Raw genomic sequence first — 21,929 nt, 5'->3', positions numbered from 1 at the left:
GCAAAGGAGGTCTAATGATGTAGATGCTCACCCCGAGCCCTCATTACTTTGATAGTGCATTGCCTTTTAGCTGTACGCCTTCTGGCGTCATGTGGTCGAGCACCAATTGGGTCGAGGCTCAAAAGAAAGCCGTCCCTTGGTGTGGACCAATCAGTTTCAAGGACAATGCATATATTATCATAGTATGTTTTTTGTTTGCATTTTGACTGCAGGTATTGTGGTTAATGCAGACATGAATCCTTGTAAAAAGGGGTCAGTTTTGTTGCCTGAAAAAAGGGGGAAACCCCTATTAAAAGCAAGCACCTGTTAAGAGCAATGTGGCACACATGTTAGTGGGGTTGCTTAATCAATGAACGGTTATTGTTTCCGCATTGCAATGTTCAACACACCGGACTTAACCAAAACTAAACTTTTGATTTTACCAGCTAAGGCTCAATGAGCTATGTAGCTCTTTTTCAGAAGCGACCTGATCACGAACGATAGCTCAACAAGGTGGCTTAAATATATAGAAGCCAAATACTGTAAACGCATGTTTCTAAATGTGGAGGGACCCGGAAAAAACATCCACGCGACCACGGGGAGAGAGACACGCAAACTTTAAATATATAGGCGTCAGGGGTCAGGATCAAACCCACGCACTCCTGTATTCCAGGCGATGTAGTTAACATCTCGCCACCGCGGCGCCCTGAACTTGCAATCTAGAGGCCGCAGGTTCAATCTCCTGGTTTGCGACGTTTGCGAGTTTCACAACATCCCCCCACAGCCTCTATCTACCCAGCAGTATAAATGGGTACAGCACAGTTGTTGATCGGCAGGTGGTGGGGTAAACCGTGGGTACCCCCCCCCCTCTTACACAATATCTGGCCAACGTGGAAGGGTAGGCCAAATACCCTCTAGAGAGGGCGAGAGAGGGCCTCTCTTGAGCAGTAGCTCTCAACCTTTGTTTGGCTGCTACTCTACCCCTTGTTGAATTTGGTTTCAACCGAGTACTCACCCCTTGCCTGACCCGGCATGGTTCTGAGATATAATGTATGGATAATGAACATCGATATTTTAACCAATTGTCGATTCTGTGAAGCATCCGAACTAGCTGGTAACCGCAAGTGAGTAAAACTAAATTCAATGGACGCGTGACGTAATTTGTTCGCGATCGCTGAGACCACATATTTATTTTACGTTACAATGGGTTTATAAAGGTCGTTTATATTGTTCTAGGTTACCATATGTATTTAGATTTTAGCGCACATATTTAATATTGGCAGATCCATACATGATTATTCACCAGTGGCTGTCATGCACGATCTAATTTCGCTCATTCATAAATCGCTTCACCGACGCCCCCTGGGTCGTTGCCACGTTACCCCCAGGGGGTCCGCGTACCCCCCCCCCCCCCCCCGGGTTGGGTTGAGAACCACTGCTACAGAGGTAATCTCTCGCAGAGGCCAGCAGTGGCGTAAGCAAAGCAATTTACCATTGGCGAGGCCCCAAGCCAGGTTCAGACTCTGCCCCATTACCAAGCGGTAGCAGCGTGCGCCTCGTCCCAAGAATTGAACCCAGCTGTGGGATTTGCAGGGCAGCGTGAGAATCGCTGACAGCCACGCGCCCTCTCCGCGCTCCCCCACTCGCGGTGCAGAAGGGGAGGGTGCCGAGAGAGCTCTTCAGTTCACATTCCCAGGAATGTAATTAGGGCATGGAAAAACACAAGAGCGATGCGTCGGAATGACCGCCTACGACGGGAGGTTCATCTTGCGCTGTTTATTAAATGAGACTGGGCAGGTTTTTCTCTCCCTCGCTGCCTATTAAAACAAGCCCCGATTCCAGCGCATCTTCCCGCGCCCATAGTCCGGGAATTTTCTCCGCGTTATTCTTTATCAGCGGGTTGCTGCCCTTGTGCGAGTGTTAGATTGCCAGTCCAGAGGTTCGCCGGTTGGATCTCGTCCTATGGCAGTTGAAACAATGGAGGAAGCTTCTTCAACGGGCCCTCCCCTCTCCTCCGTCCACCCAGCAGTGCGAATCTAGGTACACTTCAGTCGATCTCCAAGTCATGAGTGGTGCGGTTAAATGTGGGTGGTGCTCCCCCTTCTTCCAAGACACATAGCCAGGGTGGAAGAGTAGTTCCAACGTTTCCTCTATAGAGGGACTCTCTGGAGCTCGTCATTCTATTGGGAGGCTCTCCCGCCAGCATCCGCCTGAAGCAAGCAATTGCAGGGCTGCGCCTTAATCCTTTTCATCCCTTATCTTAGCGCAGAAATACATGCAATATTCATGAGAAAGTAACTTCTGGCAATGGCTGTTGCACCTGTTTGCACGTCGGGAGGGCATGCCAAGAACCAAATCATCATGGTTGTTGTTTTTTTAACTTCGCCAGCAATGTACAGTGGCCCGGTGTTTCGATTGGGGCTCATGATGGCCGTGTCAGAGCACGAAGCCAGCGACTATAAACAACAGGGGTTTAAATCATGGTTTTGGCCACCCCAGGATTGAATCTGGTATTCTCGGTGTGACGCTGCAGAATGACTCATTCAACACGCACGCCTTTTTTTCTTTCAGCCAACAAAATACCATTCAGACGCTCGTCTTGCACAGCTCCAAGACTTTAATTGCTGCCTCAAAAAAGGTCATTGATTTACGTGCCTATTTACTGAACAAGCTCCCAAAGATCAGCTGGATCCAATTAAATTCAAATGAACAAAAAAAAACATATTTGGTTGCTTTAATGCAAATTATTGGAGAGTGACACTGAACCCAGTTTAATCACAGCCGACTGAAATTCAGACTTAAAGCCTAAGGATGTCAGCAGTGCTGGCTCAGCGTGCCTCCCACTTGGTCATGGTGAACCCACTGAGCCACCCTGTCTCTCCTTTAAATGCTCTTCACAATTTCACTTCAATCACATCGCCCTCTGCTGGGCTAATTCCATTATTTGTCAATGGTATATTTGTATCCCCTTCTTGCAATAAAACAGGTGTTACGATGCTCACACACCAAATATATACTTTTTGCATGGCATCAAATTATCAGAGGGTGTTTGTTTATATTGTCAGAGCATGTTTGTTTGCATGTTTTGCCACAAGTATGTGTGGTCAATGCAGACTTGATGCCTTGTAGAAGGTATAAATTTGGTGTTTGAACATCTTACCACCTCCCGTTTTATTGGCAGACAGGGCAAACACTATTCTTAAATTTTATAATGAGTTACTGCGACCTGATTACCAAAGGTACGTCGAGGTATCCAGCTAGCGCAGTGGGCTAACACCATGTCAGAGCACTGACCCCCGACACCGCTGAGAACCTGCGTTCGAGTCTCGGTTTTCAGCCACCCATGTTTAACCGCTAGAGCCATATAAAACCAATCTACTCAGGCACTGACTTTGAACAGTTTAGTCAGAAAATAAAATCTGGATTATAGTGTTAGAAATTACAGTTTGTGTTCTTTTTTAATTTTCAATGTAAAACATTGATATACAAGAGGGAAATGGGAGGGAGGTAAGATGGCACACTTTGGGGGACTCTGCAATCACGGAATCAAAGTACAAAAGCGTGCCCCCTGGGCCAGTAGGTTTGTGACTTTCATGAAGTTCTGTCAAAGCCACGTTCTCCGTGAGCTTGTGGCTTATTGTGCTTTCGGTTATCATACGCCTTTACACTGCAGGGCAACGTCCTTAAATTAACCATGTGACAGCCAATTGAGATTAAGTATCTTATTTTGGAAAAGACGCCTGACTTATCACAGCTGTTCAGTATAGTGTAAATTATATTTAGAATTGTGGATGATTTTAAATTGTTGCTTTAGCCATGATGCTGGTACGCAAATGGCATATGCCCTTGTAATTATCACACGATTACTAACGTCCACTTTAGAGTTTTGGTAATTCACTGATATAATTACTGCACAGCTGCCAAAAAGTCAAAGAGACTCTCATCGCAGTAGGGCAGCACTCGTCTTTTTTGGCGCTCCTAAGCCAGTGGTGGGAATTCCACATTGTTCTAGCAAGAACCAGTCTTTCCAAAGTTGCAGCTGTCTAAAAAAAGTGAGAATTAGGAGTTGCATGCTTGGGGACAAAGAGACAAAAAAGAACACGTGGCTTAAAGAACAAAGATAAATTCAAGGGATCATTAACTGCTAAGAAAAGTTTGCTTGGGCAGGACACGTCGATGGAAGGGATGATAACAGAAAGAGGCAAGTGACAGAATGTCAGCCAAAGGAGGGAAGACAAACCACTCGACTTGGAGCAAGGATATCAGCTCATGTGCAAGGAGCAAGATGTGTCGTTGCATCGCGGGACGGTGAGAGATAGCGACGACTTGGGGAAACCTTCATCCAGCAGTGAATGCAGCGTGGGTGATAATGAAGATGATTCATTGAAAACTTGCTCAGCCGCGAGTCTGCTCACTACTGGGTTAGCCACACATTAAGCTGGAGGGTTATGGCTCAGCGTGGTGGTGATAATCGGAGCAGAAGACAAAGATCCCCCGTATAGCCTGAACAGACTGTTGGGGCAAGTGCTGTTAGCGGCGGCGAGTGAGTTGTTTTTGTGAGTAGTTTTGCGTGAGTGTAAACTGTGCGTGAGAATGTGTGAAAATGTGAGTGAGAATGAGATGTGTGAGCTGCGTGTGAGTGAGCCGTGTGAGAGTGGCCGTGACGAGAGGGACTTCTGCGTTCGTGTGTGTGTGATGGTGTGGTGATGTGCACTCTGTGTGTGTGTGTGTGTGATAGTGTGGTGGTGTGCACTCATGTGTGTGTGATGGTGTGGTGGTGTGCACTCGTGTGTGTGATAGTGTGGTGGTGTGGTGGTGTGCACTCTGTGTGTGATAGTGTGGTGATGTGCACTCGTGTGTGCACCTGGCGCAGCCTGAGTGAGGCCTGGTTGGTCGCGCACGTGGCGTAGCCTGAGTGAGGCCTAGTTAATAGTGCGACGGACCACAAGCTGTGTTCCTGCCAAGGCAACATTGCCACGGACCCCAACCTGTGTTCCTGCCAGGGCAACATTGCCACGGACGCTAAGCTGTGTAAATGCCAAGGCAACATTGCCACGGACCCCAAGCTGTGTTCCTCCTAAGGCAACATTGCCACGGACCCCAACCTGTGTTCCTGCCAGGGCAACATTGCCACGGACGCTAAGCTGTGTAAATGCCAAGGCAACATTGCCACGGACCCCAAGCTGTGTTCCTGCCAAGGCAACATTGCCACGGACCCCAAGCTGTGTTCCTGCCAAGGCAACATTGCCACGGACCCCAAGCTGTGTTCCTGCCAAGGCAACATTGCCACGGACCCCAAGCTGTGTTCCTGCCAGGGCAACATTTCCACGGACCCCAAGCTGTGTTCCTGCCAAGGCAACATTGCCACGGACTCCAAGCTATGTTCCTGCCAAGGCAACATTGCGACGAACCCCAAGCTGTGTTCCTGCCAAGACAACATTACCACGGTCTCCAAGCTGTGTTCCTGCCAAGGCAACATTGCGACGGACCCCAAGCTGTGTTCCTGCCAAGGCAACATTGCCACGGACCCCAAGCTATGTTCCTGCCAAGGCAACATTGCGACAGACCCCAAGCTGTGTTCCTGCCAAGGCAACATTGCCACGGACCCCAAGCTGTGTTCCTGCCAAGGCAACATTGCCACGGACCGCAAGCTGTGTTCCTGCCAAGGCAACATTGCCACGGACCCCAAGCTGTGTTCCTGCCAAGGCAACATTGCCACGGACCTCAAGCTGTGTTCCTGGAAAACTTCATGGAGCTCGTCAAGATGGCCAAGGGTCGTGAATGAAGAGGCCCCTGTGTGGGCTTCAGTGGGGCCGTCTGGTCGGGCAGCAGAGACACGAGAGGCCAAGAAACGACATTCCAGTCGTGGGCTGAGCTCAAGGAGGACTAGCTCGAGCACCATCCTGCGGCGGGGAAAGGAGGCGGTGCAAGCGGTTCAGCCGAGCCCACAACAGCCAAGAATCTGCTGTCCCTGTCTGGGGGGGGGCGCTGTTCAACCCTAGCACATGGGCGAGAAGCCGTGTATGTGTGACTAGTGCGGCAAGACGTTTTCTCGCGCTCGGCCTACAAGTATATATTTTTTCTTTTCTGCTTGTGTGTTAATCTGTGTTTACCCCAGATATTTTAGAGATGGCAATTCTCCTGCTGTGTATCCTACTGCTCTCCCTCCCGGCCATATCTAGTGCCACACTCAACTCTACAAACAGCTACCCTCGTTACTTTGCGTCCATACTTGTTGCTCGATTTGCCACTACACCTGCAAATGAAACAGCTCATAGACACTTCTACACTCCATCATCGTATCCTTTTAAACCCTATCTTTGTCCCATTACTTCACCAGCACTCCTTCCAAACTTCATTCTGCTCTTAAAAATAACACCATCTGCGAGCTACAGCTATTCGTTCAAGGTTCGCCGCTCTTCATCCTTTCACAGAAAATACTTTTGCAAACTATTAATTCTACTTTTCTTATTTTGGGTGGTATTGAGCTTCATCCTGGCCCAAATGAAAATAACTCGTATAATTCTGTAGATTTTTCTGGCAGGAAAGGTGTTGGTGTTCTACATGTCAACATCAGAGGGCTTATGATTAAATTAAGTCAACTAAAACTAGAAGTGGAAAATCTTGACCCGGACATTTTTTGCCTAACAGAAACATTTCTCACTCCTGCCGTCAATGACTTGCACATTGCGATTGACAACTACAACCTTTTTCGGCTTGACCGAGGATTTAAAGGAGGTGGAATTGCCATCTATGTTCGTAATACTATTGCATGTTCACTAGCTCACTCCTTGTTTTAAAAAAAAATTGCTTTGAAGGTCTGGCTCTTAGAATAACTCTCCCAAATAATCAACAGATATTGGTAGTGTGCTGCTATCGACCGCCTAGTGGGAAGGATGTTGAAGCTGCATCTGCACTGAGAGAGCTTTTTGGAGGCCTTCCTAAAGGTGAAATAGTTTTAGTTGGTGATCTAAATTGGAATTGGCTAAACCCGCCGGCCGTGGCCACAAATTTTGCAGATGAATTTAATCTGTTTCAATTAATAAATGTCCCCACAAGACCCAACCTAAAAAATCCGGGACAGTCATCTCTGCTTGACGTCCTATTGACAAATGCCCCTCACAATTTCACACTGACTGGTGTTCTGGGTAATAATCTTAGTGATCACTCCTTCATTTTTGGGGTGAGATCATCAGCCAGACCCAAAGCCCCCCCTAAATTGGTTGAGAAGCACTCTATGAGACACTTCAGCACTCAGGCATTTACTAATGATGTGCTTCACTCGGATATTAACAAGGTCTGTGATATCCCCAACCTCACTACGGCTTGGGAGACCTTCAGGTACACGTTTCTCCAAATTCTTAACAAACATGCTTCGTTGGTTAGATTTAAAACTAAAGGCAACCGCCCACCATGGTTTGATCCTTTGATTGCAAAGCTCATGAAAACTAGGGACAAGGCTTGGACATGTGCTCAGAAAAGTTATTTGGTCAATGACTGGCTAGAATACAGGATTTTACGGAATAGATGTGTAAAAAAAATACGGCATGCAAAAAATGCCTACTTTTCCTCCACTCTCCTGGAATCACATGGAAATGCCAGGATTTTCTGGAAAACAATCAAATGTATCGAAAAGGCATCCAAAACAGACAATCTGCCCGTTGAGCTTAACCGAAATGAGGAATATTTTTCAGATCCCCAAAAAATAGTTGACAATATTAACCTTCATTTTTCTGAAGCTGGTAATCTTTTTGATAATGTATTGGGAGTCACCCCTGGTCATGCAAATTCCTACACCCCTGTCCAAACATTAAACGAATTTAGTTTCTAGCCAATCCACGAAAGTAATGTTCTGAAACAACTGCCCTACCTCAAAGGGTCCTCTACCGGAGCAGATAGTATTCCCGTCTTTGCTGTACTAACTGTTGGTCACCTAATATACAAACCTATAGCCCATATTTTCAACCTGTCCATCAAAGAAGCATCAGTTCCTCTAGAATGGAAACATTCCTATGTCCGTCCACTTAACAAAGGGGGCCCTAAAGATGATCCAAATAACTACCGACCTATCTCAATTTTGTCCCCGTTGATGAAAATTTTTGAAAAATTATTGACCTACCAAATTAGCAGTTTCCTGTCCACCAACAATCTACTACATCTAAAACAATCTGGGTTCCGAAAAAAATACAGCACCACATCTGCTGCATTAGACTCTCTGAATCACATTTACAGTAGCCTTGACAATAAGCAGTACTGTGCCTGTCTTTTTCTAAGCTTTTGAGCTTGGCTGTGTTTCACTCCAGCGCTGTCCTCTAGACAGTCTGGTCCCTTCACCTGATGAAGGCCGCTTGTGTTGTGGCCGAAACGTCGTGATTTTTGTTTTATTTTTTACCTACGTGACTTTACCGAATAGAACCAAAGAGTATGGATCCTTGCAGCCACGAAAGCTTCAAATCTAGAATGGGATGCTATTGCCAATAAACTGCAATTTGAATCGCTACCAATGAGATCTTCCCTGAAAACTCCTCTAGAGAAGTTGTACACCCCTAGCTGCTACTGCTATTCATTGGCTTAAAATAAAAGAAAGTGTTTCACTCCGGATGACGCTGCAAAGTATTATCTGTATTTTGATTTAGCGTGCTGATCTTAAAGGTGCATTGAAAAATTTGATACTCCGACTGATACTTCTGTTGTTGTGGAGTAACTCATGCAGCCAGCTATGGCTCTAGAATTTGGTGTTACATGTTATTTATGTAGTTTATTGTAAAAAATTCTGTCACAGTCCCTATGATCACTGTTACGTTGCAATTATGGCTTTATTTTTTGGTGACTTCGAAAAGTTTTTTGGTTTGGACATGTTTGTTTCGTTGTAGTACGGAGTTAGACTGATGGCCTTAATCTAAGTTTTCTTGTGGTTGTTGTTTTTGTTTGACTTGCATCCCACTGGGATTTTTTGCACACAGCGTTGGTGTACGGTGCTTTTTTCAGGAATATTTTGCTGTTTTTTTTTCATGGATTTTCTGTTTGCACAGTCACATAGTCACTTTAAGATGTTTTCTTGTTGGTGTTTTTGGTTTTTTTGTTTGTTGTGGTTGCACCCGATTCAAGAGCCGGAAGGCTCACAGGGCTATACCAAAATAAATAAACTGAAAACTTAAACTGAAGGCCGGCATGGCACACGAGGGGGTTGGGTGGCCAGCATCACGCCCGGCCGCATTTGTCTCCCCAGTGGCGATGTTTACACACCTCACCAGGTACTCATTTGAGGCTGAGTCGACCTAGGGGAGGCCCAGGACCGGTTCAGATAATCGTCACTGGTGTTGGCTGTGAGCGGGAATCGAACTCGGGTCGCCAGGTTCGTAGCGCAGCACAGCGCTGACCTCTACACCACCATGCACTCACAGGCACACACAGCGTGGCGAACAATTTGGTGAACGGAAGCGTGGCCACGCAATTCACGCCGCAAACACCGACGCACCCACGCGTCGCCTCGGTCCTCAAAGAAGCAGTCCCAGAGGCGGTGCCGGATTATCCGAGTAGCAAAAGTAGCATAATGCGACGGGCCCCGCACTTTCAAGGGCCCCGCGCTAAATGCTTTCAAGCTATCAATTCCGGTTCAGTGATTCTGCACTTGCTCTATTACTATAGTACTATACTACCTTCAACTGTTATGAACGACTGGATGCTTAAGGTTAGCGATTTGTATTATCTGGATATAAGGTGGGTCCCTGAGAGGGACCGGGGTCGCTTTGTCCATCAAGCTCGAAGCTCTACGTTCTACGTCCTACGTCTGAATAGGCACCAACACGTGACCGGGGACCCGAGTGAGTGTCCGACCCATTGTAGCTGTAACCCCTATGTATAGTGTAGTTAGCTGGGTGGTCACCACCCTAGGCTGTATCTGGTAAAGGGGCAGTTACCCCTTTGTATATACGTGTTACGAATAAATGTGTTGCCTCTGAAGAATAACATCTGCGACTCAGTTGGACTCACTACAGAGCCAATAAGTAAGGTTTGTCACGTAAAAAAATAACCATGCCAATTCGTTACTAGTTCAGCACACCAGTTAACGCTGGCTATCGCCTGATGGTGCTGGTTGTAATTACCGGCGAAACATCGTACTCAACTTGTAGATGTTGTGGGTTTACTCTGTAACACACCGGTGTGCTGTACTGGTAACCAATTGCCATGTTTTGTTTACGTGACAACCCTTACTAATTTGCTGTGTCGGGTGATGGCGGGTTTAACGACACATTTATATTTTATGCGATCTAACCCAAAACACCTCAATTATGAATTACCAGTCAGTATTAACTTCAGCATTGCAATACGGTACAGTACTTACAAACAGCATGCATGTCCATGCATACATATGTGTGCGCATGTGAGCATTTGCCCCAACGTTTCGAAGACCGAGGCAGCCTCTGATGTAGAACGCGCACATCTTAAAAGCACATAACATTTAACGACTGTCAGTCGCCGACAATCCAAATCGTGGCCCGTGCACAGGGGTCGTGGCTCGTGCCCGGAGTTCGAGTGGCCACGCGATTGGATGGAGAGTGAACACGTCCTGTGTGGACGGACTGAAGCTCCTTGACTTTGCCATGGGATTACCATAATGTAAACAGAACACAACGTTCTGTAATGCACTTTTCGCACCTCCGACTTGCACGGTTGCCTACGTTACGCTGCGAAAGAAGTTCCACATACATGCAGATACGTACATTTAAGGTCCATCAACATTTGGGCTTTCAGAAGTGTTTGTTTCAGCAGCAAAGTCAGGACTCGCCTTGGCTTCCTCAGTCTCATCAGCAAAGCACGAATGTTTTCTCCGGGTAATCCGGTTTCCCTCCACATGCCAAACACTCCATACTCTTTTGTTCTTTCGGTAAAGTCACGTAGATATAAAATAAAATAAATTAAATCACGACGTTTCGGGCGCATTTATTTTATTTTATACCTACGTTACTTTACCGAAATAACTAAAGAGTATGGATCCCTGCAGTCACGAAAACTTCAAATCTAGATTATGCCAAACACTCGTTAACAGTAATAGTCCGTGGACCAGAGCACCTCCAATGAGCATAATTCGCTACGTACGGGTGCGAAAGGTGTTCAACATAAATAAATAGAGAGCAGGAATTGGTTCCGGCCTAAGGTAGCAACACTTTTGTAGTACCAATTTATTAATATGGCTAATAAGATTATCTGACAACGCACTTATTTCAAATGGTGATCACATGATTCATTGTTATTGGCCACGTTTAGAATTTTAAAACACGAAACTGATGCGACCTCAGTTGGTTACCAAAACGAGAGATGTCTTGGTCTTAGCCGTTGCAAGCCAAATATTCTTCATTCCAATATTAGAAAGAGACAGGAGCTATCCACTTTTACATCTAGATGGAAAACTAATTTCTTTAAAAACTGTCTTTTGTGTTTAGTTTGTTGTCCTCCCGCCTGCCCCTCCGATGAGCGCGGTTGGATATGTACGGTGTGAAAGAAGTTCAACATGCATGCATACAAGTGGTCAAATACACATAAGAGGGTTGATCAAAAAGTGCCAGGACACATTTTTATGTAGACAAAATTAAAAGACGACATCCCTAATCAAATGTATGTCCTTCAAAGTAGTTCCCTCCTGATTGAATACGATACTCTTCTTTCGGGGAGAGCTTTGAGGTCCCGAGTTGCATTTTTGATGACGGTTGGCACACCCTGAAATCTCTTTCCTTTTTAGGGTGCGTTTCAATCTGCGGAATAGGAAAACATAATTTGGTGCCAAATCTGGTGAATACAGCGGTTAAGGAACCAGTGGAATGTTGCGCTTGGCTATAAATTATTGTATGAGTAGTGCTTCATGTGATGGTGCGTTGTCATAATGCGAGATTCACACAGCTGACTCCCTTTTTTTTCAGGCCGTTTCCATAGAACTGCATCTCGTAGGCGTTTCAGAACGGCCAAATAAAACAACCGCTTTAAGGAACGAAACAGGAGGATTTCTACACAAATCTGGCTTTCCGCCTGATGATGCTAGTTGTAATTACTGGCGAAACGTACTCAGATTGTAAATGTTGTGGATGTGCTCTTTCACACACCGTTGTGCTGTACGAGTAACAAATTGGCATGTTCTGTTTACGTGACAAATCTTACTAATTGGCTGTGTCGGGTGTTTTCGGGTTTAACGACAAATTTATATTTACGCAAACTAACCCAAAAACAAACATAGATATTGGTCGCGAAAGCCTCCGTGTTAAACCAACGTCTGACCCTGTGGAACGAACTCATAGTGCACACAACACACCTTCACCGTCAAAAAAAGACAGTCGACCATCGTGTTTACATTTGAGCGCGCCTGCCTTGCTTTCTTTGGTCAAGGTGACGACGGCGATCCTCCGACGAGATGATCGACGCTTCGTCTCGGGATCGTAGCCAATAAACCCAAGTCTCATTACCTCACCCACTCACTTACCCACTCACTCACCTACTCGGTCACTCACTCACTCGGTAAATAATTCACCCACTCACCCACTTACCCAGTCACTCGGTCACTCACCCAAACACTCACCCACGACCTCTCTTGCTTTCTTTGGTTGAGGTGACGACGGCGTCCCACGCCGAGATGACCGACGCTTCGTCTCGGGGCCCTAGCCAATAAATCTAAGTCTCATCACCTGGTTCCTCACCCACAATATTCACCATATCTGGCACCAAATAACATTTTTCCTGTTCCCTATATTAAAACGCACCCTAAAATGAACGATATTTCAGGATGTGCCAACTGTCACTGAAAATGTAACTCGGGATGATCTTAAAACCATCCCGAAAAAAATTTACCAGAGATGCCTCGAGAATTGACAGGACCCCTGGATTCGCTATCGTGTTCGATCAGGAGACTACTTTTAAGGACACACACATTTGAATATATATGTCGTCCTTTAGATTTGTCGAAATAAAATTAGTCCCGGTACTTTTTGATCAACCCTGGTGGAAACTGTACTAGCTTTACTACCCGGCTTCGCCCGGGACTGTGGGGGCAAGTGCTGTTTGTGAGCACCTATAAAGGCCGGCACGGCACAAGAGGGGATTGGGTAGCTAACACCACGCCCGACCGCCTTTGTCTCCCCAGTGGCGATGTTCACACACTACACCAGTTACTTGTTTGAGGCTGAGTCGACCTAGGGGAGGCCCAGGACCGGTTCAAATAATCGTCACCGGTGGTGGCCGTGAGCGGGAATCGAACTCGGGTCGCCGGGTTCGTAGCGCAGCGCGCTAACCACGACATTACAATGCGTTACACTTTCACATGCGCGGGTCACGTGACAGATTTGACGTCACAGCTCAATTGCCGTGCAAAAAATATCTCCCCCCCCCCCACCTAAAAAAATACAAATGTGTATTTTTGCAATTTTGCATGGTGTACAGTCTGGAAAGTACCCACATGGCAAATTTCAAGTTTATTGCATGTCGGGAAGTACGCTAAACATTTTGAACAGACACACATATTCACAACTTTGCCTTTTATATATATGGAGATGTATATCTTTTGAGACTCACGATTGGCGCCAGACCGAGGAAAGTGGAAACAAGTGTCGAAATGTGCAGTGAACACCTACCGGCAATCTACCCACGGATCATGATGATGATTGTTTATGAAACGAATCAGTGTGTGTTTAACTGGCCAAATTCTTCTGATGAGACTCCAAAAGTCAAAACAAGATCAGGTTTTTGTATTCTTTGGGTCTTTCGGTAAAGTCACGCAGATAAGTTCAAATTAATAAAAAGAAACACAAAATTACGTTTCGATCACACCCATCTTTAAACCTTTAAAAACAGCCTGCCTTCAGTAGCTTGTGTTGTGATCAAAACGTCGTAGTTTTTTGTTTATTTTTTATTAATTTGAACCTATTTACGTGACTTTACCGAAAAACCCAAAGAAAAGGAATTCCTGCAGTCACGAAAGCTTTAAGTCAAAATTAAGATCAGGATTTGCTGCTTAAACAAATGCTGCCGGACAACCTTGGGCCAGAAGGCTCACCGACTCCTCGATTTAAATATTTTTTGGTCATGAGAGATCATTGTTAGTCTGTATTCATTTATATGTTGGCTTGCATGAATTTCCAACCTCCTAGATGGGAATTTGCGAAGTGAACAACCAACTTAAAGTGATTCCCTGATCAAACAAACATAGAATTGTGGATTATGGGTGTTTGGCCAGTCCTAAGCCTATTGTGGAAATTCCACATTCCCGTAGTAAAGGAAAATCCATAGCATTATCCTATTGCTACACGGGGCTCATTTCGACCCAGGGGGGATGAGGGGTTATACTCACCCCGTGCTTGGGACTTAAACTCCCAGCCTTAATATTGTAAGTTTTTCTTTTCCTTTCGTTTGGCTGCTGATGTAGATGCAGAGCAACAAACGACAATTTCACATTCAGGTGGTCAAGCCCAGATAACCGCATCAAGAACCAGCTGAGTGTATCGCAGTGATATCTCCTTCGTTTTGGTGGATCGGGGCATTGCGTCGTTATACGTTGTACGGTCTGTTCTGGATGACCACAGTCCCACACTACCGGAGAGCTTTAATTTTCCATTTGTCAAAAAAAATTGACGCGCACGATAATGCAAGTCACGCACTCTCACCGTTGCACTTCAACCGGCGGATGTGTGCAATGGTGCTGCCGCACGAATTTCTATGGAGATGACAGCGTGATGCTCGTTACTTATCTTTATAATTAATACACCACCGTTGGAAGTGGCGATAGGAGACACAGTTGAGCGTGCCTGCGTGGGCTACGATGCGCGGACGGTGAGGAGTAAGCTTAAGTGCAATGTGGGTGGAAGCACCGAAAGTCGTGACGTTAACATGTAAAGCGTGTATCAACACTCGGCTGTTTGTACCGTGACCTAATGTAACCATGATTCTGCAACTAAGATCGGTTCCGTGCAAGAGTAACATCATGACCGTCGCAGGACGCCCATGAAATAAGGGCCCAACAGCTCTTTAAACCCTTCCTGTGGTATGAATAAAATCTTAATATAATCCAAAGAGGACAATGCTGACATGATGAAATTGTCTTAAACATCCACCCTACTTGAAAGGCGACTGCATACTATTAACATTAAAGAACTTGCCACACGAATACATCAATTTAAATTCATTACAATTATTCCAGTAGAATATTTTTTTTTCAAACTCCCTGCTGGCATTGTTATCACGATTCTAAAAGGCTGGGATAAGGACGGCTGTGATGAGGGGGTTATTTTTCAGTCTGTGCTTGCACGAAGCTGTTGAAGCCGTCCCTGCAGTGAGGATGAATGTATGCAAAGCACATTATGGTGGGAAATTTTAGGACAGGGAGATACAAAAACAGAATGTGCCTCAAGCTCCTGTTTACATAATGCATTTTCCCATTATGCATGTCAAGAGCACGTGCATATAACTTTCACCAACACCATTATACTTTCACTAATGCTGTCAAGCGTGACCTCCTTAAGGGTTAAACAAGCAATGAGCTACGGTATGGAAATTCCACATGCCTATGGCAGTTTCTCCACAGGGGATGATCACTGTTGACGTTCCACGAAATGGTACTCGTTCTTTTTCGAATCTGGAGGGATAATAAAGTTCCCCCCGTGAACTTTGTTGTTGCAAGACATGCGTTTTAAGAACAGCACCGCCAGGCGGGGATTTAAGAATTACGACACTCGTTAATTCCATGCTGGTTACACTTGAGTAAGCTCATTACAGAGCAAATACGGCTGGTGTTGTTTACCCGCCTTACTAAGAATCTCTATGTATTGCCTGCGAGCTGTACTTTAACAAAATGTATGATTCATGACAAGCCTTTGGACTACCAGGAGGGCATCTTCAACCAGTCAATCTGTATTTAGATGACACTCGTGTGAATTTGAATGGCTTTGTGATCAGCACACCCGCCACGAAGCCACTGTACACGCAGTGAACTATCAACAATGTCTCATCGAAAATCAGCTTCGTTATTTGAGCAGCAGAGCTCCCGATCTTAGGATTAAGAGTTCAAATCCTGGCCAGGATGGACTCAGCCCATCATCCCTCTGGGGTCAGAAATGCGTTTTAGTTTAGCGAGCAAATCTGGCGCTGTGGTTTAAGCTTGTGACAATCATGTTCGATTGTCAGTAAGGGATCGGATTAAGCCTCACATCTCTTCAGGGTTGTTAAATACGTTTCATTATACGGATGTGCAGTTTCCACTCGTGACTCAGGGCCCTGCAGCACAGATGAACACCACCTCATAGCTCGAGCACAGCAATGCGAACTTTGGCTTAATAAGCACCAATTAATGAAGGGCTGCACGCACTTTGAAGTGTGGCGATACACGAGCTCTCCAATTAAAGCTGCAGTCAACACACTTCCAACTTCAAATGCAGCCTGCGCGCACGGGCAACACAACAGCCTCACCCCGCCTTTGAGGTGGAGGCGTCTCTCACTCAGCAGGGTGTGCGTAGTAGTCAGGAGGCAAGGACACGAGGTGCAACTGTGGGGGCTACCGTCCCCCGCCATCACCGAATTGTCGGGGCCGTTGCCCCCCAACTCCCCCGTTACATTCGTACTACTACCCCCTGGCTGTTCTGTGGGGTTCGGGTTAGCGACCTCCAACTTCTCCCCCCCCCCACCCTGGGCCCCTGACTTTGTTACCGACCGCGTAGGCATGGCTCAATTAGTGGGCTTGTACGCTTTACGCTTGCGGCGTGCTACGCGGGTTCAGTGGCGGCGTGCTGCGGTGAGCGCGCTCGCAAAGCAAGACTCCGTCCCGCACGTGAACAAACGGGTACGGCGCGCCGATGCGTGACTCCCGTACGTAAACAAATGGGTACGGTGCGCCGACGCGTGATTCCCGTACGTAAACAAATGGGTACGGTATGCTGACGCGTGACTCCCTCACACACACGCTCCACGCGCCCAGGCAATAACAAACCCGACGCCGCTACCTGCCCAGCCCCGTACACCAATCACACGCGAAGGAGTTGGGGTCGGGGGTGAGAGGACAGGGGTGTCTGCCGTGCGCGCGCCACTGATTGGAGGGAGTCACTCCACTCCGATTTAAAGGGCCGTTTAAACAGCCGCGCATGTACGCGCACTCTCTGCTTCGCTAGAAACAACCGCGCATGCACGCGACCGCAAGACACTCCCGTAAACAGCCGCACGGGCACGCGAACGCCAAGCACTCCCGTAAACAGCCGCGTAGGTACGCGCACGCTAAGCACTCCGCCTCGTTGTAAACAACCGCGCGTGCATGCGAACGCAAGTCGCTACACCCCCTTATTCGCCGCAAACAGCCGTGTATACGCGCGAACACAAAACACTCCACCTCCCTCTTCGCACTCACAGCGATCACGACAGTCATATCCTCTGTTAGCGGTTTTATTCCCTGCGAATATCCCGCTAAACTACGTGTCGGTGTGAGTCAGCAGACCCTAATTAGCCTATCCTTCGGAAATCCTAGGCTCAATCTATCCTGCCTGGCGCTCCCCCTTTCTTCCCTCTGATCGATTAGCCCGCACTCACCTTACTCCCAATCTGATGCTGCAGAAGCCGTGGAACGGCGATGCTGTGGGTCGTCTCCGTGGAGGATTGTGCCTGGCTGCGCTGAAGCTCGTCCCACGGACGACTCGAACAGCCGGCTCCCACACTCCGCTGACTTCGATGACTTGACGGACCCCGCCTTTACTGTCTCAATCACCTGCCTTTTATCCTACCTATCACAAAGGCATTCCGCGGTGCCTGCACTTGCACACCCGTGCCCTTTGATATTCGGATCTACAATCCCACCTATAACAAAAGGCATTCAGTTGCTCCTGCGCCCGTGCCCCCCTGTCCAATCAGAGGCCGAGATATTCCTGTCCCTTTGACATTCGGATCCCTAATCCTACATATAACAAAAGGTATTCAGTTGCTCCCACACCCGTGCCGCCCTGTTCATTCAGAGGCCTGGTTATTCCTGTTCCTTTGATACCCGGATCCTAGTGCTGGTGGCGTCACCGCGGTGGTTTCTCCGATGTCCGCTCTGTTCTCCCGCTACCCGGATTTTCCCGCCCTTTTGATATTTGGATCCTATCTCTGGTGACGTCGCCGCAGTGATCTCTCCGACGTCCGCTCTCAATTCCCCCGCTACCAGCCTACTGACCCGTGCTGCGTGTGTGTGATCCCATCAGCAGTGGCTTTTCAGCCCCTGCCGTAACCATGCGATTATAATATCAGGCCACTGCGCCGCGGTGCTGGTCAGCCTCGGGGGTAGGTCGCCCAATTCCCCGGCCGCAGGAAACCATGAAGCTTGATCCCATTAGGGGCTTCTGGACGAAATGTCGGCCAGGTGACCCACCCCTCAGGCCCTATGTGGGGTATGCGTGCATTCACGTGGGGGGCGGCGGGGCCGTACCCACCGCCGTGACGCTGCCACCCCACACAACTAACTGCCAATGCATAGGTTCAATTCCTGGGCTGATCATATCTGAATTAGAATTAACGTCAATTTCGCCTACACGGCAGTATTAGTTTATGTTTAAGGAAACATCTAAACACCTAACAGGCGGTCCTCCACACATCGTCAGGGTTGTATGGTTATACTTCACCACGCCGGTCAGTGCAGGATAGTGAAGGGTGGCATAGACGTGAGAACATTGTTTAAACTGCTATTGTAGCCCCCCAGCATCAGTAGTAACTTTTTGACCCGCCCACAAACTGGACATCTGTGAAAATTTGCTTCACAGCTCATCGGATTTCTCCAGGATAAGTAAATATTCTGATTCTGATTCAGCCTAGAAGTGGGAACAGAGTAAAAGGTGAATTGCTAGCCCTCTCCTCGAGAGAACCCACTCGCAGTATTTCATCTCCCCTTGCACGTTAACCAGACGCGATGGGACAAGTGGGCGTCCGCCACCACACACGACCTGCCGACTCGCTGTGGTGTACCCATCGATACTGCTGGGTCGACGACGGATGGGGTGGATCTGAGAAGATTATCCAGTTTAAACGGCAGGAAATCGAATTGAACCGATGACCTCTGGATTGCAAAGTCCAATTTGCAAAACCATTACACCACAGAATTGTACACAATGACAGACTTTGCTTAACAGCCCACAGCACAGCCTATAACACCTATTTTTTTGTCAAGGTGGACATCAATACAATAACTATCGAGGCTTATTCCTGCTGAGCTTTCGATGTTAATTATGTATCATTTGGTTATAGGCAATTCATTATTAATGGGTATAACTTTCATGGTATTTTTAATAGTAAAAAATCCTAATTTGTTAGGTTACCCTCAGTGTACACAAAGTCATAACCTTCGTATTTCAAACAAGGTCCCATAGTGTTCAACATCTTCTGCTTCTGTAAATCGTCTGTCAAAGTTTTTAGTGTAAACTGTATTCATTTATTTTTAAAAGTTTCGGGTTAGATCGCGTTATTTATAAATGTGTCGCAACCCTCCACCACCCGACACGGCCAATCAGTAAAAAATGTGTCACGTTCACAAAAGACAAATAGTTCACTAATTTAGCCCACCGGTGTGTTGAAGAGTGGATCCATAACATTTACAATTTGAGTACGACGTTTCGCTGAAAATTACATCCAGCACCTTCGGCCGATTTGCCAGAATAGTGAAGCCATCCACCTGCTTCCGGTCTTAAATAGTGCAGGATGACGTCATCATTGTTGAACCTCATCAGGATTCGAGATCAGAAGCGGAGGTGGGGGTGTATGAAATTACGTAATAGATCAGTAATCAGCCAATTAGCATATGACTCACCTGTAAGGAATTGCAATGTGTTGCGTAGACTCTTATATAAGCGCACAACTTTATCTGTGATGAACGCTACACTTTCCGTCGTTTTAATACAGGGGGCGCTGCAAACCTACGCACCCCCTGCATTAACGACAGAGGCGCAGGGACAGACGTTCGATCACGTTGGAATCGATCTGCAGACGGCGGTCTTCTCGCACGGCCAGGTCCATGTCGTCTTATCTCGATCCCGCAATCCCAAACAGGTGAAAGTCCGCATCGAACCGAACCCCCAGCAAAGCCAATGACTTAACGACGAGAGAAAATTCACACAAAATGTCGTTTTCAATTAAGTCTTTCAGATGTAAAATGATATAAGCTTTCAATGAAGAAATACAATGATCTAATTCAAAACAATGCAATTCAAAGATTTTTCATTTTAAAACTTCAAAACGGAGCCTCGGGTGCTTGCGTGAATGCATCGTTCGTGTGCAATTGTTTTCGTGAATTTCCTGGCCGAAGGCCGTAAATGGTTGTGAGGGGGCGCCATAGGCACCCCTAAACAACCCCTAGTTACTTAATAATATGCTTCCAGGCTGCGCTGAGTCTATAGCTATCACAGTGATTAAAATTAATAAATTTCAAATGATTCTCTAACTAATCTTGGCCATATTCTTGGTTCTTTCGGTAAAGTCACGTAGAAGGGAAACAATAAAATAAAAATATAAAACAATAAAATTCTCACGTGACTTTACCGAAAGAACCAAGAATATGAATCCCTGCAGTCACAAAAGCTTTAAATAAAAATTTAATCTTGGCCAGTAATAATTAGTTCTGCATAACACTTCAACGTTATCAAAATAAATTGAATGTCCTTGTTGGCAAGCATGCTCTGCCACTGCTGACAGCTGTTTGGGAGAATTTTATATTCCTTTGGTGTTCTTTTAGGCTTACGCTGTTACGTCCCGTCTGTCCAATATAACACTTACCGCATAAGCAATTAATCCGATATACACCTTCTGTTGATAACTTCGGTAATTAATCTTTCGTACAAGACAGTAGTTTTTGAATTATGTACTGTACCAAATCTTACTTTAATGTTTTGCTTTTGCAAAACACGGGCTAATTTGTCAGTAACTCCCGAGATATATGGTATTTTTATTGTTTTCATAATCTGACCACTTTTAGCTGTATTGTTGTTCAATCTTGATTTGGCATTCAATGCTCTGTGAATTTGAGCATTGTAGCCGTTCAGTCTTAGTGCTTCTTTACCGTGTTTAATCTCTTTCCTTAAACTTTCACTATCTGACACTGTCTTTGCCCGATGTATGGAGCGTCTTGATGAGAGAGGATTTCTGTGCTGGGTGATGATGCGAATCTGCATTCAGATAGGGATCAGTGTGTGTTCTGTTTCGGTAGTCGCTGTGCTATTTTGTCATTTTGACCGCGTCCAAGCAAAATATCCAGGAACGGGAGTGTGTTGTTCACCGCCATTTCCATGGTGAACTGAATGGCTGGGTTTTGCACATTGAGACGATTTAATAATTAAATAAGTGTATCTCTTCACTCTTCAAGACACCGGTGGGCTTAAGTAGTGAAATGTTTGTCTTTTGTCAACGTGACACATTTTTTTACTGATTGGCTGTGTCAGGTGGTGGAGGGTTGCGACACATTTCTAAATAACGCGATCTAACCCAAAAACCTTTATAATACTGGTCGCGAAAACCTACGTGTTAAACTGTATTCATTTAATGTTTTAAACTGTAAACATGTTTGCACAACGACATACTTTTAATGTGTATATTTCCATACAGTCATTGGTACATTTGGCATTTGTTCCAATTCGCTCCCTTCCCCCTTGTTTAATCACCCACACGGGGCTTTTTGGTGGGGGAAGATAAACTCCATTATGAACCACCCCACCAGTCTGCCAGGTGTGGTGAGATGATAGCCCCTTTGTCCTCATGGCCCCAATTATGCCCGCATGTCCCAATTTTTAGAAGGCTTAGCGTCAGCGTATTCGTTGGATTGGACGGAAATACATTCGCAACGAGCACAGACGGAATGCCTTTTGTAAACTTTTAATTCTTGATGCAGACTTGTCCACATATGTCAGTTTCATTCACCACTGCACTAGCCATAGTTAATTAAAGACAATATATTTGTACATAGCTTATGACGCAGA

The sequence above is a fragment of the Petromyzon marinus genome, chromosome 12, assembly GCF_048934315.1.
Source record: "Petromyzon marinus isolate PM22_M1 ecotype Great Lakes invasive population chromosome 12, UKy_Petmar_22M1.pri1.0, whole genome shotgun sequence".
Lineage (NCBI taxonomy): Eukaryota > Metazoa > Chordata > Hyperoartia > Petromyzontiformes > Petromyzontidae > Petromyzon > Petromyzon marinus.
The sequence above is the reverse complement of the archived record's forward strand: the minus strand, read 5'-3'. Positions refer to the sequence as shown.